Below are 16,125 nucleotides of genomic sequence, written 5' to 3'. Positions count from 1 at the left end.
TTTCAATCTCTCTCTCTCTCTCTCTCTCTCTCTCTCTCTCTCTCTCTCTCTCTCTCTCTCTCTCTCTCTCTCTCTCTCTCGATAAATTCGAATCAATAAATTATGGAAACAGAGAAGGAATGGTGTATGCATACAGGGGACCTAATAATGAGACAATCACAAACAAGGAAGCAATTAAAGACCTTGGTGTAATTTTAAATAGGAATATGTTATGCAACGACCAAATAGCAACACTGTTGGCTAAATGTAAAGCAAAAATGGGAATGTTATTCAGACACTTTAAAACAAGAAAAGCTGAACACATGATTATGCTTTACAAAACTTATGTGCGTAGTACACTCGAGTACTGCAATGTGATATGGTACCCACACTACCAAAAGGATATTGCGCAAATAGAGAGTGTACAAAGGTCCTATACTGCTAGAATAGAAGAAGTTAAGGACCTTGACTACTGGGAAAGACTGCAATTTTTAAAACTATACAGTCTAGAAAGGAGAAGAGAATGCTACATGATAATACAAGCATGGAAGCAAATAGAAGGAATTACTGAAAACATCATGGAGCTTAAAATACCAGAAAGAGCAAGCCGAGGTAGATTAATAGTGCCAAAAAATATTCCAGGTAAACTGAGAAAGGCGCACAGGACATTAATCCACTACGCACCAGCATCGATAATGCAGCGACTATTTAATGTGCTGCCAGCTCATCTAAGAAACATATCAGGAGTGAGCGTAGATGTGTTTAAGAATAAGCTTGATAAATACCTAAGATGCATCCCAGACCATCCAAGACTGGAAGATGCAAAATACACCGGAAGATGCATTAGCAACTCTCTGGTGGATATACGAGGTGCCTCACACTGAGGGACCTGGGGGAACCCAAACAAAAAATAAGGCAATAAGGTAAGGTAAGGCTCTCTCTCTCTCTCTTTATACACACACACACACACACACACACACACACACACACACACACATATATATATATATATATATATATATATATATATATACATATACATATGTTACAGGCAAACTGTGTAACCAGACATTTAGCGAAATGACTGATTTACTTAGGGATTTTGCGAAATAACTAAAATTTCCAGGCATTACGTGTAATGACGGAAATTTAGTAGTTTTTATTACACATTTTGCTTGATAGAATTCAGGCAAACTGTAATTCTGGTATTTGATTGCACACACCACTTTTATGGAGTTTTAAGTACATATGGGTGTTGGCACGGATTCTTATTCACTGAAAGTTGGATTTTAACCCTGGATAGGTACGGTGGGTCGTTTGCGACCCCGAGCGTAAAAAAAAAACAGGTTTTTCTCACGTGACTCACCCCTGTGACTGAATTTGTGGGTGATCGACCTGCAGGAGGTGTCTCCCCTACACGCTCTAGTAGTGTCCAGATGTGCATTGCTGTAGCTGTACTCCTTCCCCGATTTCTGAGACGCGTCGGGGTCGTTCGCGTCCGAGTTTACCCTTCTGAGGTAGTTTGCATAATTATCAAAGTTATTACGTATTATGAAATTGTCGTAGAATGGTGCAACTTGTATAGGTTATCAGTTGTGGAAAGTCTTGGTGGATTGTTTGGCTACCATGTGCATGTTTTTTTTTTTAGTTAAAATGTCGTTCATCACCACGAGGACCATTTTACCGCGAGTGCCCCTTTTTCATTTTTTTCCATTTTTTTGCCAAGTCATTTTTCCGTAAGATATTGCCAAATAGTGTCGTAAAACTTTTGCTTGTTTAGTGTTGGAAAGTGTGTCTAGATGATCTGGGTACCCATGCATGACTTTGTTTTTGTCAGATACGACGTAGTTATTGGTATATTGGGTATTTAACTGCGGTTACCAATTTCTGTTTTTTTTTCAATATTTGTAAAAATTACTACGTAGTAAGGAATTGCCGTATATTATTCATTTTTTTTTCATGTTTATGTGTTAGAAAGTGTGCCTTGATGGTTGGGCTAACACGTGCATGTCTTTTTTTTTATCTGAGATGTCGTATATTAGAATGTCGGGCATTTTACCGCGAGTGTCCCTTTTTAATTTTTTTTAATTTTTTTGCCAAGTCATTTTTCCGTAAGATATTGCGAAATAGTGTCGTAAAACTTTTGCTTTTTTAATGTTGGAAAGTGTGTCTAGATGATCTGGCTACCCATGCGTGATTTTGTTTTTGTCAGATACGACGTAGTTATTGGTATATTGGGTATTTAACTGCGGTTGCCAATTTCTGTTTTTTTTCAATATTTGTAAAAATTTACTACGTAGTAAGGAATTGCCGTATATTATTGATTTTTTTTTCATGTTTATGTGTTAGAAAGTGTGCCTTGATGGTTGGGCTAACACGTGCATGTCTTTTTTTTTTTATCTGAGATGCCGTATATTAGAATGTTGGGCATTTTTCCGCGAGTGCCCCTTTTTATTTGTTTTGCATTTTTTTGCTTAGTCATGTTACCGTAAGGAATTGGCAAGTAGTGTCGCAAAACTTATATTTTTATAGTGTTGGAAAGTGTTTCTAGATGATCTGGCTACCCATGCCTATTTTTTTTTTTAGCCAGATATGGCGTATATATAAGTATGTGTTCGATTTTCCTGTGATTGCCATTTTTTCGTTTTTTCCCATTTCTTTCAAAATTACTACGTACTAAGGAACTATCACAGAGTAATATTTCATTTATATGTTTATTTGTCGGAAAATATGCCTTGATGGTTTGCCTAGCACGTGGCTGAAATTTTTTTTCTTCTGAAATGCCGTATATTAGAATGGCCATTTTTCCACGAGTGCCCCTTTTTATTTGTTTTGCATTTTTTTGCTTAGTCATGTTACCGTAAGGAATTGGCAAGTAGTGTCGCAAAACTTATATTTTTATAGTGTTGGAAAGTGTTTCTAGATGATCTGGCTACCCATGCCTATCTTTTTTTTAGCCAGATATGGCGTATATATAGGTATGTGTTCGATTTTCCGGTGATTGCCATTTTTTTGTTTTTTCCCAATTCTTTCAAAATTACTACGTACTAAGGAACTATCACAGAGTAATGATTCCTCTAGATGTTTATTTGTCGGAAAATTTTGTTTACTTTTTTTTTGATTGAATATCATCAAATTTTTTTAGCTAAAATATTGTTTTACATTTTTTTTTCGATTTTATTTCCCTTCAAAAAAAATTTTTTGGGTCAGAATTTTAATTTTATAGTCGTAAAATAATCGACAATTATCCAGCAACCCACCATACAATTTTTATGCATATCCAATAATAATTAGATTAGTAAATAACACCTTGAAATTGACATACCCTTCCTACATTTCAAGTGGCAGATTAGGGAGTCTGAGTCAGTGTGGTTGGCGGCCATTTTGTGGACATATCCGAAGCGTAAGCTGCCCTATCTATATATATTCTTGTTCCCTATAGAATTTGTGATATTTTGGTATATTTTTACCTGCATAAATATCATATTATATATTAAATATATGTATTTTTTTACGAAATTTCCAAGTACTCAAAAAATTACCTTTAGATATGGCCCCTGATATAAATGTAATTTACAAAATAATGAAGATTTTTTTACATATTTCTATTTTAGGATAACATATGTTTATTCCCTAAAAAAATTAGCCACTTCCTATTTCATTTGGGTACCCAAAAAAATTCATGAAATTTGGACAATTTTTTTTGGCCAAAAAAAGTTACCCTTTTTTTCTCATTTCAGATCTTCACCTCCATGGGTCTGACTTCATCCAAAATACATCAAGATGTGTCCTAAACATTCAAGAATCAATTCCTAAAAGGATTTGTGTATATATGTATAAACTTTTTTTTTATGAATTTTTATGTCAGGTCTTTTTTTTTTTCTACTTAATTTTTTAAAATATTTATAATAAATAGTTTTTCTGCAGATGAGTAGTATTTATCTTTACAGTTGTTTTAAGCATTCATTGAAGTTTTTTTTGGCAAAAGAAAAAAGGAGGTTACTGCAAAAAACTGATTTTTCAAGAATTTTTTTTGGCGTCGGGGTCGTTCGCGTCCGAGTATACCCTTAAAGGGGTGTCCGAGGACCGTACCTATCCAGGGTTAATCTTTAAGTTGTAATTAGTCTTTATTCATGAATATCTGTTAAACATTTTCATATATTTCCTTTTCATATAAGCATCCAGCCAGAGTTGTTTCAAGCACAGGTGTTCAATTTAAATTTAACTACCTGAGAAGGTAATTCACTTTTATTTGAAATGGCCTCTTTCTGTTAGTTCTTTTAACTATGTGAGCAGGTAATTCACTCATTTTGATTTCTTTTAACCATATGAGCAGGCAATTCAAGTAAGTACCCTGATCAATATAAGCAGTTTTAGATTACAGCCTGAAACAATTTGGAATGTAAATTTAACTAAACCTAATATCATACTCTAAATATGCAAGTATCACAAGGGGGGTTGTCGACCTGTTCAAGTCCTACTGCATTACCTGGCCGGGATGCATGCCGGGATACTAAGGACTAAATTCACAAGGATTGAATTCAGCTTGTGCCCCAGACGATTGTTGATGAAATCAAACGGGAACAGCAAGTATCTCTTTGTAGGCCATGGGGCATAAGCTGTAGGGGGCTTAGTTTTTGAGTTCGTGGCCACTTTCTTGGGGCAAGTTGATTCCACTTAATTTTGAACTATGAGGGTCAGGACAATCAGAATATGCAAAGTTCCCGCAAAAATAGTTGCTCCTTAATTAGTTATAGGCCATTATTGTAACCAATTAGTCATCAGAAGTGAAAATGACCAAAAACACAAAGATGATTTATATTCAGTAGAAAACATTTTATTTACAGTTTTTAAGAATGAGTACAGTGTTGTACATATGTATCATAACATGTGATTAACATTATGCAATAGAAATGTAAACAACAGCACCCTGGTGGTGGTATTATGAACTACACTGTTAACTTGAGTTCCAGGTTATCATAAATGTCCATTATCCTTTGCTTTAAGTGTGCAACCAAAATCAAATTCAACTTTTACAGACTTTAAGAGATCATAACTATAAAATGACACCAAAAATAGAACCAACAACAATAAAAGGACACCGAAAATAGAACCAGAGTCAAATTTACCCTCATAAACCTAGCAAAATTGACAAGAATCCTTCGGAGATAAAGTAGTGTTTTTCCCACCATAGCAAATAATCATGAATTAGAAATTAAGTAGGGACTATTGCTGCAAATTTTTCTCACGAGATGGAACTGTACTGCAAAGCAGCGCTCCACCATTCAATAGTATTCATCATCAGACACATCAGAGTCAGAGAAGTCAGAGTCAGAGTCAGAGACGTCAGGGTCAGATACACTTTCTGTCTCAGGGATCCTATTAGTGCAGTTCTCAACCTGACACCTGCATAAGTCAGTACAAGGAAGATTCATTTTGCTGCATGAGCAAGCACCCTTGCACCCACCTTTCTGGCACTTGCAGTTCACAGTTTTTAGTACACTAGGGGGAGCCGGGTCATCAGCTAAGTTACCAAGGTCTTGCGCAATAGAGAGAAGCTTTCGTTTGTTATCATCAATAGTTGCCATATACTTTCCCAACTCAACCTCATCTGAAACTCCAGTAGCCTAAGCAAGGAAATTGAACAATTTTGGAGGAATTAATGTTTCAGCACTATGACTTTTAATATCGCTTGCAGTAGGTGGCCAAACATCATTCACACCGGGAATGTCAGCAATGACATTTTTCAAAACCAAACCAGACATGTACAGCATAGAGCGATCTATATCAAAATGATTACTTTCATTACTTTCCAATCCATCATCCAGATCTTCCTCAGATGATGCTGAGGTAGAAGAACCCAAGTTATCTACAAGAACACACTTATTTTCTTCAGCACAAACTATCTCAGAGGCATTGCGCTTTGAAGGCCTTATAATAAACTGAAGTGAAGGATACTTTCTAAGTAACTTGTTTTTCAAGAAAGCAGTTTTTATCTCAATAGAGCCATCAGTGTTTTCAAAGTTTGTCAAAGTCTTCACATAGAGTTCTTTTCGTTTTGTCATTCGTAGCACCTCCTGTTTCTTTATGATGCGATCTTTTACCACAGTTCTACAGAATTCATGGAAGGCTTGAGTCTCAGGTGAAGAGTGACTTGTCTTGATGTCCTTATTATCGTCTCTTGTCATAAATGCAACATATCTCTTGTAGCATGACCGATGGTAACGCACTTCCACGGCAACACAAGCCTGCTCTCGGCCAGCCAGTTCTTTGAGTATGGACTCATCATTTAAGGCTTTGGCAGCTCGTAAAAGTAACCCACCTGAAATAAATATTGTTTGATTAAGAAAAATGTACGGCAAGGTGAGGTAATATAGCCACTCATGGAATATGGCCACATTTTCTCCTTCAGAAAGGGTTGCACAGTTCCATCATATGAAAGGTACTACACACTGTTCCAGTACCACTTACGACATCATAGCCAAATTGTAGTAAAATTTTCACCATAATAAAATTATACATGTAAAAATATTCCATGATTGGTTAAGTTAACCAGATGATGTCAAAATGTCATACAGGTAATCAAATCGACTAATTATAGCAATATGCCCAATGTCACTCGGTTACTGATGTTGTACAATATTGCAGCCAAAACAAACAGGCCTGCATTTACCACTGGCATTTACACGTATTACCCTCGATATTTACCATTAGCATTTACATCAGTGTATGTGTAATCTACTAGGTAGTATCATGGTTCCTGTGATAAAAAATATAAACAGTACCTAAAGGAACTTTACCTGATTCATATTCACAATTGGACAACCATTCCTTTTTTTGAGTAAGAGTGTGAGGGTCTTTTATATACTGCTCCCTTTTACAAATGATACACTGCTCAGGAAGCACATAGGGGTTTCTTCGACTAGCTTGACTAGTGGATGGCAGAGTTGGCTGCTGATGATCTGCAGAGCATGTTTGCGATGATGACCCACTAATTAGGCTTAGCCGGGCACTTTTTCGAGGTGGTGTTCCAAGAAGATCATCTGGATTAGTGCCTTTACGTTTAGAACAGCGGACAATGGCCCTTTCGATACTTTGCTTGTCTGTAAACCTTCAGTAACATTCTGCATGGTACCCAAGGTGGTCTAAATCTAAAGTTTTTTCAAAAGTTTCAGACATTTTCTCTGCTACCTCACGTTAAATACCATCTAAATGTTTCCACTTTCTATTACACTCCTTGATTTTTGACATACATTGATCAGAAATGGGTAAAACATCACTTTCTTCCTCCAACACACAGTGAATACAGCAAGTCCTGGGGGCTGCCATGTTGGAAATCTAAGCGATTTGATTGGTTAATTTGCTGTTAGCCATCTACTGTCAAAAATAGGAACTACAGAACTATAGTATGGCCACCTATCAGCCACCAACTTAACTACAAATAATTTGTATGATTAAAATGGCTAATTAAAATTTTAGGAGCAACTATATTTGTGGGAACTTGTTGCATAATGCCTGAGAATGACTTTCTCTATGATAAAAAAATGTAATGAAGTTGCCCCATGAAAGTGGCCACGAAGTGACAAGATACAACTTATGCCCCATGGCCTATTGTGAGGCACTGAAGAAAGGCACTTCTGTCTAATTGTACATTTAATGAAAGAAGAAACAATATATGGTTTTAAGCAATATGTTATTACAGAATTGTTGCTAATAAAATATCCTAGAAATATACATTATACCTGCAAATATATACTATTTAACTTAAAATCCTGCCAGTGGAAATAAAAAAAAAACATTGCTACTAAAAGGCCCAAAGCATATACAACATACCAGCAAATATACACTATTGACCTAAAATTCTTATGAACCAGGCATCTCGCGAAATCCCGGGGCTATAAAACCAGTCATTTCGCGTAATGCCAAGAAATCTTAATCATTTCGCGAAATCCCTAAGTGAATCAGTCATTTCACGAAAAGCCTAGAATATTTAGGCCTTTCGCGAAATGCCTGGTTACACGTTTTGTCTGTAAAACACACACACACACACACACATATATATATATATATATATATATATATATATAAACAGTATATATATATATATATATATATATATATAAACAGTATATATATATATATATATATATATATATATATATATATATATATATATATATATATATATATACATATATATACACATAGTATATGTATATATGTGTACATATATGAATTTATATGCATATATATATATAAATATATATACTATATATATATAAATATATATACTGTATATATATATATATATATATATATACTGTATACATATGTATATGTATATATATACATGGGTATATGTGTATGTATGTATACACACACACACGCACATATATATATATATATATATATATATATATATATATATATATATATATATATATATATATATATATATATATATGTGTGTGTGTGTGTGTGTATACATACATACACATATACCCATGTATATATATATATATATATATATATATATATATATATATATATGTGTGTGTGTGTGTGTGTGTGTGTATGTGTGTATATTTGTGTGTGTGTATGCAAATCTACGAAGAAAAATGTTTTTTTGATGAACATAAAATCTATCTCACTCTGAGCGCATCCTTGTTCCTTAAAATTTCTCCCAGATGATTCCTATGTTCATTATTCTCACTATACATCTCAGAAGGACCAGACTGCCCCAATAAAGTATTGCAGAGTTGCATATATGAGTGGAAGTTGCCGAACGAAAATCATTCATAGCTATACATGCGGCGCAACGTAAGCTATAAAGAATCTAGGCCCACTATTTACAGCTCTTTGTCTGCCTTTTTGTTTGTTACTGTGCAGAATAGTTACATGTGCATAAACAATATTATTGCTAGTGATATACAGATCTGCAATTCCATCAAAATGCTTTGATAAAATAGTGGAATATTCGGAAAAGCTCTTGGTTAACAAATATGCGAGCAATATATGAATGCATGTATGGGTAAACATATATAATACAGACATAATTTGTTTATAACAAATTAATTTGATATTAGAATATTTAGTTTCATCTGATAGCAAATTCTCTCCCTCTCTCTCTCTCTCTCTCTCTCTCTCTCTCTCTCTCTCTCTCTCTCTCTCTCTCTCTCTCTCTCTCTCTCTCTCTCTCCTGTTTTTGCAAGTGTGCTTGTGCACTGATACACTGCTAATGGAAATAAGCCTTACAGACTTACTACATGTCATAGCTGGACGAACGTATGACACAAAGTCGTCATAGATGTTTTATTAAAAAGTATTCTTATGAGCAGGAAGGATAACAAACAGCCGCCTACATATTTAGAGTGAATTATCTTACTGATTTTAGCTCTATAACATAATAATAATAATAATAATAATAATAATAATAATAATAATAATAATAATAATAATAATAATAACAAAAATAATAATAATAATAATAATAATAATAATAATAATAATAATAATAATAATAATAATAATAATAATATGTCTGGTTAAAACATTGAATAAAACTACTCATTCATTATAATAAAGTATAAAGACAAACTTACAGAATTCGACATTGAATCCAGATACTTGAAAAAAAGAAATACAAAAAAAAGATTGCAAAGAGAAATCTTAGCCAAAATACATTTAAATAGAACCTGAGAAAAATTAAAAATTACAGAATATATTGGAATTAAGAAAAATAGAGAAGTTATTAGAATGAAACCAAACCAGAGAAAGAAAATAAAACGTAGTAATAAAAATTAATATAATAATGAGGAAGCGTTGATATTTGCACTTCCACATGACTGCACTGATTATCTTGTGGGTGGGCGGAGTTTTAAGAGGCGTTGGGGGAAGTCATCGGCCAAGGGCTTTCTGCATTCGTATTCTTATTTACTCCTACTCTTCTTCCTTCTCCCCCTTCTCCCCATCCTCCCCCTTCTCCTCCTCCTTTTCCTCCTCCTCCTCTTCCTCTTCTTCCCCATCTTACTTCTCCTCCTCCCCCTCCGCTATCTTTTCGGCTACGCACGAAGAAGCCTGTCTCATATTGCAGAATAAAAGGCACTGAATTCTTTATATAGACATATCCGAATTTTTATTATCATGATAATTACGTAAATATTCGATTATCATGATTATCATTTGTTTTATTACTTTCATTATCATTATGAAAATAGATATGAATATTATTATTACATGACTTACTAATGGCAATAACTAACTCATAATGATTTGTTTGTAGAAATTTGATTTGAATAGATTTTCAAAAAAGAAAAAAAAAATATTCAATTTTTTCCCCATGACTTTTATCATCATTATCATGATCACTTTTGTCACTATTATTATTCCTATTAATATTTTCAACATCATTATTCTTAATTCTGTTATTTATATTCTTTTTATCTTTATAAAACAACGGTCAATGAAAAAAGAATAAGACCCAAAAGGGATTTGATCTCCAAAAATCCAAGAATATTTGCCGAAAACTTAGAAAATGGAAAACTCTCGGGGTAGAATATTGAAAGCTGAGTAAACCATTGGAAGATTCTTTTTGCAAATTTTCCTTAATTCTAATATCATGGTTATTCGTATAGAAGCCATTGTCATTATTATTACTTTTTTATCCGATTATTATTGTCATTATTATCATTGTCAGCGTACGCGACCGGTAAAAAATGAGGGCTGAATTTTAAAATAGATATGAACATAGGCATCACGTGTGGCCAGGGTATGACCACTCCCTCCCTCTCTCCCGAGGGACAGGGAAAATTGAACGTGACCAGAAAGAAAGATATACATATTATTATTATCATTATTATTATTATTATTATTATTATTATTATTATTAGCAAAGCTACAATCCTATTTGGAAAAGCAAGATGCTATAAGCCCAAGGGCTCCAACAGGGAAAAATGGCCCAGTGAGGAAAGGGAATGAGGGACTAAATAAATAATGAGAACAAATTAAAAATAAACCATTCTAAAAATAGTAACAACGTCAAAACAGATGGCATATATAAACTACTAAAAGACTTATGTCAGCCTGTTCAACATGAAAGCATTTGCTGCAACTTTGAACTTTTGAAGTTCTACTGATTCAACTACCGGATTAGGAAGATCATTCCAAAACTTGGTCACAGCTGGAATAAAACTTCTAGAATACTGTGTGGTATTGAGCCTCATGATGGAGAGGGCCTGGCTATTAGAATTAACTGCCTGCCTAGTATTACAAACAGGATGGAATTGTCCAGGAAGATCTGAATGTAAAAGATGCTCAGAATTATGAAAAATCTTATGCAACATGCATAATGAACTAATTGAACGACGGTGCCAAATATTAATATCTAGATCAGGAATAAGAAATTCAAGAAACCGTAAGTTTCTGTCCAACAAATTAAGACCAGACAGGAGAACAATACTCAAAACAAGGTAGAATGAAAGAATTAAAACAATTCTTCATAACAGATTGATCACCAAAAATCTTGAAAGACTTTCTCAATAAGCCAAATTTTTTGTACAATTGAAGAAGACATGGACCTAATGTGTTTCTCAAAAGTAAATTTGCTGTCGAGAATCTCACCTAAAACTTTAAAAGAGTCATACAAAATTAAAGAAACATTATCAATACTGAGATCCGGATGTTCAGAAGCCACTGTCCTTGACCTACTTACAATCACACTTTGAGTTTTGTTTAGGATTCAACTTCATACCACATAATTTGCACCATGCACTAATTTTAGCTAGATCTCTATTAAGGGATTCAGCAATCCCAGATCTACATTCAGGGGATGGAATTGTTGCAAAAAAAGTAACATCATCTGCATATGCAACAAGCTTTTTTTCTAGGCCAAACTACATGTCATGTGTATATAGTATGAAAAGTAATGGGCCAAGAACACTACCCTGTGGAGCACCAGATATCACATTCCTATACTCACTATGGTGCCCATCAACAACAACTCTTTGAGATCCATTACTTAAAAAATCAATAATACTGATAAGAAACGACTCACCCACTCACAACTGTTTGAGTTTGAAAACAAGGGTCTCATGATTAACACGGTCAAAGGCAGCACTCAAATCAAGGCTAATCATACGAACTTCCTGACCACAATCAAGGGATTTCTGTACAGCATTGGAGATTGCAAGAAGGGCATCACATGTTCCAAGGCCTTTACGAAAACCAAATTGCAAACTAAGGAATAGATGATTACCTTCAGCAGACATATTAAGACGTTTTGCAAAAAGACGTTCCAAAACTTTAGATGATATGGGAGTCATGGAAATTGGGCCGTAATCAGTTGGACTTGAGCTACCACAAACACATTTACATAGAGGAGTAACATTACCAATTCTCCAAGTGCTAAAAGCTCCTCTTCTTGGTAACTTGAGCAAAATAACAGATAACTTTGGAGCTAAGAAATCTGCAGTCTTTATAGAAAACAAAGGAAATATACCATTTGGGTCTACACCTCCATAAGCATCAAGGTCCACCAACAGAGCTTTAATTTCACGAGATCGAAAAGGTTAACTAGTTAGTTTAACCTCGGGAAAACAGGAATGAGGAAGTTCAAGTTTTTCATTACTCTGTTTACTGTCAAAAACATCAGCCAAAAGGGTTGCCTTTTCCTTTGAACAGTGAGTGAATGACCACCATTTATGTTCCTGAATTGTACCAGAAAGGGTTTCTTTTATGGTTAAACTGTATTCCTTTTCAGTTGAAGCATAAATTCTCTGAGGAAAAGCTCTAAGCTGAGTATAGTTATTCCAGGTCAAATCTGATCTGTTACCCTTCCAAAGATGCTAGGCCTCCTGCTTCTCCAAATAAGCAAGTCTACAAGCATCATTGAACCACGGTTTGTCCTTCACTCGGTACCTTAGCACACGAGAAGGGATACGCCTATCAGTTATGTTGACTATGCTCTCATTCAAAGGGACAACAGGATCAACACTACTATATAAATGTGACCAATTCAAGCACAAAAGATCATGCAAAATCCCATTCTAATATGTTTGAGATTTCATATAAATTTTACAAGAGTATGATATATCAGGGACAGGCTGCTCAGTCTTCACTACTAATGAAATTAAGGCATGATCAGATGTCCGGACTGGAGAACCATCCTTACTTGTTATAATGCCAAGGGAGTCAGTGTATACGAGGTCCAAGCAATTAGCAGAACTGTGAGTAGCTTCCCTTATGATTTGCTTACAACCTGATTCAGAGGCAAAGTCTAAAGCTCTTAAGCCATGGCGATCGGTAGGAGAAATAGAACTTAACCACTCCCTATGGTGAGCATTGAAATCACCAACACAGACAAAAGAATCCTTTTTATCATCTTGTATCTTAGCCATAATGGTAAAAAGACAATCGAAGATAGAATCATCCATGCCTGGATTCCGGTAGATCGAACACAAATAAAAGATGTTATGCCTGCCACAAACTTTTATTACCTGAATCTCATGACATCCACATTCATAGCAGGACTTATGAGAAGCAGGGTACTCAGTCCTAATATACACCGCCATTCCCCTGGTCATAGGGATGGCATCACGTTTCAACATTATTGGCTTCTTAAACCAGCTATAAGGACCTCAGATGAGTGCCTCATATCAGAAACCAAAGTTTCTGAGCACAAAAGAATATCATACTGTCTGGACGCAACTGTAAGGTCTTGAATATTTGCATGATGACCACGAATATTGCAATATAGTAAACGACATTGACGAAATCTAGGACGTACTGGTCCCGGATTTCGGTCAATGTCTCCAGACAGCATAAGAATTAATGGTAATAAAAAAGAGACATCTTACTTAAAACCTAGATTAACAAGAATTATAACGAAAACAATATGTACAGAAATATAAATAAAGTGATTGATCAAAACCATAGACTATAGAAAAACAGTCAGAAAAACTGGTCAACATGGAGGAGCCGATACACCATGCAAGGCTAAATACCCTCCAGGATAGCCACTTCAACTGAAGGGAGGACAGTAAGGAGGGTTTTGAGAAGAAAAAGAATCAGATAAGGAAAAGACAACCTCTTGATAAACAACCAGGCATCCATGGCCCTTCTGTTAAGCCTGCCCAACACACCATTTCAAAAAAACAAGAAGAGAAAAACAACAAGATAAAATAGTGTGCCCGAGTGTACCCTCAAGCAAGAGAACTCTAACCCAAGACAGTGGAAGACCATGGTACAGAGGCTATGGCACTATCCAAGACTAGAGAACAATGGTTTAATTTTTGAGTCTCCTTCACTTAGAAGAGCTACTTACCATAACTAAAGGATCTCTTCTACCCTTACCAAGAGGAAAGTACATTGAACAATTACAGTACAGTAATTAACCCCTTGGGTGAAGAAGTATTTGGTAATCTCATTGTTGTCAGGTGTATGAGGAAAGACGAGAATCTGTAAAGAATAGGCCAGACTATTCGGTGTATGTGTAGGCAAAGAAAAAATAAGCCGTAACCAGAGAGAGGGATTCAATGCATTACTGTTTGGCCAGTCAAAGGATCCAATAACTCTCTAGTGGTAGTATATATATATATATATATATATATATATATATATATATATATATATATATATATATATATATATATATCCAGTATCATAGGAATTGCAACGCCTCTGACTGAATAAATGCGACGTCAAACAAATTTAGCATAAAAATGTCTTTACCAGTGGAATTGTGTCCATTGAGTCCTGAAACCCCAACCCCACTGGCTGTAGTAATTGCTGATGACGACAACAAGATAATTATGCAAAAGCATATAAAGTTTATTAATTTGCCATTGATTTCCGTTGTCATGTGAAATAGCCTGTTGCTATCACGAATGGCATTAAATAAACATTCAACAATCATATTTGATAGAAAATTACCCCTTTTATATCATATCGGTTTTTATTTAGGCATATGCAGTTTTGTTTAACCTATGCTATTCAAATCCACTGAATATTTAAAGAGAAGATTATGGATATACCTAATTAACTTTTACTTTATTTGCTACATAGACGCAAAGATACACGCACACATGCAGTATGTGTGTGTGTATGTATGTATGTATATATATATATATATATATATATATATATATATATATATATATATATATATATATATATATATATATATATATATATATACATATATATATATATATATATGAAGAAGCTAGGTGCAATTATTTCATTTGCACATTAGGCTCTAATATAGGATTGCATTTTGTAAGGATTCAAATAAAATGAAAAGTCAGGAAATTTTCATGAATCTTGCTTGATGGTTACTGAAATAAATAAAAAAAAAATGAAATTTATATCTGATATTGTTGGTAGATAAATGTTTAACTTTTGTCACTGTAACTGTTTGCATTTAGGATAATTTTGTCATAAATTTCTGAAATAAATTTGCCTCTCATTTAGAACCAAATGGTTCATAATAATTGAAAAGTAGAGAATATATATATATATATATATATATATATATATATATATATATATATATATATATATATATATATATATATAATATATATATATATATATATATATATATATATATATACATAAATTGTCTATTATTCATTACATCTTGTGTTAATCGCAAATGCTTATAACTTTCGTCTAAATATTGTATTACGTGATATACAGCTTTCGGATGCATTTCTATTTATTCAATTCATTTTTCTATTTTCTATTTTATATCTACTTTGTTCGGAATTCGTCTTTCTTTTAGTAAAAAACTGACAGGGATCGCTTGAGAAAATATTTTTTTTCTCTCTCTCTCTTCTCTCTCTCTCTCTCTCTCTCTCTCTCTCTCTCTCTCTCTCTCTCTCTCTCTCTCTCTCTCTCTCTCTATATATATATATATATATTATATATATATATATATATATATATATATATATATATACATATATATATATATATACATATACATATATATATATATATATATATATATATATATATATATATATATATATATATATATATATATATATATATGTATATGTATATCTTTACACATTTTCCAATATCTGTTTCGTAGTTATAAATTACCAGTTTCGTTTTACCAACATTTTCCATTAAGAAATGCTC

The sequence above is a fragment of the Palaemon carinicauda genome, chromosome 15 (genome assembly GCF_036898095.1).
Source record: "Palaemon carinicauda isolate YSFRI2023 chromosome 15, ASM3689809v2, whole genome shotgun sequence".
In the NCBI taxonomy this organism is placed as follows: Eukaryota; Metazoa; Arthropoda; class Malacostraca; order Decapoda; family Palaemonidae; genus Palaemon; species Palaemon carinicauda.
This window is presented reverse-complemented; position numbering follows the sequence as displayed.